At 43.5% G+C, this 2,864-nt stretch overlaps 1 pseudogene; it reads left to right on the top strand.

The window, feature by feature from the left end:
* The first annotated feature begins 1,287 nt into the window (after window positions 1-1,287).
* LOC129551926 (high mobility group protein B2 pseudogene) lies at window positions 1,288-1,878 on the top strand (annotated as a pseudogene).
* The last annotated feature ends 986 nt before the right edge of the window (window positions 1,879-2,864 follow it).

The raw sequence follows: 2,864 nt of genomic DNA, 5'->3' as shown, positions 1-2,864 counted from the left end.
GTGTACCAGATGTCAACTTTTACAGATTTAGGACATTCTCTATGCTCGTCCTTAATCATATTTCCTTATTTACATCATGTGCACATTTTTGATTAAACTCTGAACTAAAAATACCTCAGGCTATCACACTGGCTCATTCAAACACCTTCCTCTTCTCCTCTTCATTCCTTGTGTTCAGTTGCTTCAGCCGTGTCTGACTCTTGCGACCATGAACTGTAGACTGCCAGGCCCCTCTGTCCATGCAATTTTCTGGGCAATAATACTGGAGTGGGTTGTCATTTTCCTCCTCCAGGGGACCTTCCTGACCCAGGGAACAAACCTGCGTCTCCTGCATTGGCAGGTGGAATATTTACCAGTGAGCCAAAGGGGAAGCCCCTTTTCCTCTTCATTCAGTTCAGTTCAGTCGCTCAGTCGTGTCCGACTCTCCGCGACCCCATGAATCATAGCATGCCAGGCCTCCCTGTCCATCACCAACTCCCGGAGTACACTCAAACCCATGTCCACAGAGTCGGTGATGCCATCCAGCCATCTCATTCTCCGTCGTCCCCTTCTCCTCCCACCCCCAACCTTTCCCAGCATCAGAGTCTTTTCCAGTGAGTCAACCTGTCGCATGAGGTGGCCAAGGTATTGCAGTTTCAGCTTTAGCATCAGTCCCTCCAATGAACATCCAGGATTGATCTCCTTTAGGATGGACTGGTTGAATCTCCTTGCAGTATAAGGGACTCTCAAGAGTCTTCTCCAACACCACAGTTCAAAAGCATCGATTCTTCGGCGATCAGCCTTCTTCACAGTCCAACGCTCACATCCATACATGACCACAGGAAAAACCACAGCCTTGACCAGACGGACCTTGGTTGGCAAAGTAATGTCTCTGCTTTTTAATATACTATCAAGGTTGGTCATAACTTTCCTTCCAAGGAGCAAGCGCCTTTTAATTTCATGGCTGCAATCAGCATCTGCAGTGATTTTGGAGCCCCAAAAAATAAAGTCTGACACTGTTTCCACTGTTTCCCCATCTATTTCCCGTGAAGTGATGGGACCAGATGCCATGATCTTTGTTTTCTGAATGTTGAGCTTCAAGCCAACCTTTTCACTCTCCTCTTTCACTTTCATCAAGAGGCTTTTGAGTTCATTAGGATCATCTAAAATGATCAGAAATGGAACCAGTTCACGCCGGAGCCGGGGCAGCAGCGTCGCGGTCAGATGCGGCCTCTGCACGGAACTCTGAGGAAAGTCTCCAGGTGGACACGCCGCCTCCGCCGCCGCAGCAGCAGCATCACGGGGAAGGGCGACCCCAACAAGCCGCGGGGCAAGATGTCTTCGTATGCCTTCGTGCAGACCTGCCGCGAGGAGCACAAGAAGCACCCCGACTCCTTAGTCAATTTCGCAGAGTTTTCCAAGAAATGTTCCGAGAGATGGAAGACCATGTCAGCCAAGGAAAAGTCCAAGTTCGAAGGCATGGCAAAAAGTGACAAAGCTCGCTACGACAGGGAGATGAAAAATTATGTCCCTCCTAAAGGTGACAAGAAGGGAAAGAAAAAATACCCCAGTGCTCCGAAAAGGCCTCCATCTGCCTTCTTCCTGTTTTGTTCCGAACATCGCCCAAAGATCAAAAGCGAACACCCTGGCTTATCCATTGGGGATACTGCAAAAAAATTGGGTGAAATGTGGTCTGAGCAGTCAGCCAAAGATAAACAGCAGTATGAACAGAAAGCGGCTAAAGGAGAAATACGAAAAGGATGTCGCTGCATACCGTGCCAAGGGCCAGAGTGAAGCAGGAAGAAAGGGACAGGCAGGCCGACAGGCTCCAAGAAGAAAAATAAACCAGAAGATGAGGAGGAAGAAGATGAAGATGAGGAGGAGGAAGAAGAGGAATAAATGGCTATCTTGTAATGATGTGTGTGTGTGCTCAGGCAATTGTTTCAGGCAATTGTGAACTCAAGTGCAGCTCAATATCAGCGTCAGTATAAACACTGTACAGATTTTTGTATAGCTGATAGGATTCTTTGTAGAGAAAATACTTTTTTAAAAATGCAAGTTGTGGCTTTTTGAGGGGCTACTACATAGAGTTAGATTTTCAAGCTTCTGATGTTAAATGTTTCTAAATATTTAATGGTTTCTAAAATTTCTTGACTTGTGTATGGTAGCACAGCAAACTCATAGAAATTAGCAGCAATAGCAAAATTTGGGTTTTCTAGAACGAGAATGTTGCATTTTGTTTTTTTAAAAAAAATTTGTAATAAAATTATATTATTCCTAAAAAAAATTTAAAAATAAAATAAAATGATCAGAATTGAATATTTGAGGGCAACTCAATCCTCTTGATCAAGGTACATCTAGCAGAACACAAGCCAAATAAATGTTTAGTAAATGATAATAAATGAATGAAAATCTCATTCCATAGATTTATGCTTATCTTTCTTTGAACTTTTTATAATCTAAAATTTTTGTAATTTTCAAGATACAGCTAGATAGTCCTATTGTTATAAAAATTTACAGCTTATTAGAGTCTTTTTTCCCTACATTAATGTCTCTTTCACTTCAGTCAATTTCTATTTTTAAAGCACTTGCATATTTCTGAGTTTGTAATTAGTGAAGATGTTAACTCAGTGCTATGGCAGCTGCTCCGAAAAATCCTCTTGGGCCTGACACTCATCACACCTACGTGTAATAATTTTCTTTGTTCTTTTCTTTTTGGCTGTACCACGCAACTTGCGGAATTTTAATTTAGACCAGCGATCGAACCCAGGCCCACGGCAGTGAGAGTTTGGAGTCCTAACCCCTGGACCACGAGGAATTCCCTGCAATGATTTTCTTTTTCATGGGCAGCAGGGTGACTAACAGCCAGTGACAACCTGTGCCCT

This window comes from Moschus berezovskii, chromosome 3 (genome assembly GCF_049115385.1).
Source record: "Moschus berezovskii isolate FMDL1 chromosome 3, NW_MosBer_1.0, whole genome shotgun sequence".
Classification (NCBI taxonomy): Eukaryota; Metazoa; Chordata; class Mammalia; order Artiodactyla; family Moschidae; genus Moschus; species Moschus berezovskii.
The sequence above is the reverse complement of the archived record's forward strand: the minus strand, read 5'-3'. Positions and strand labels throughout refer to the sequence as shown.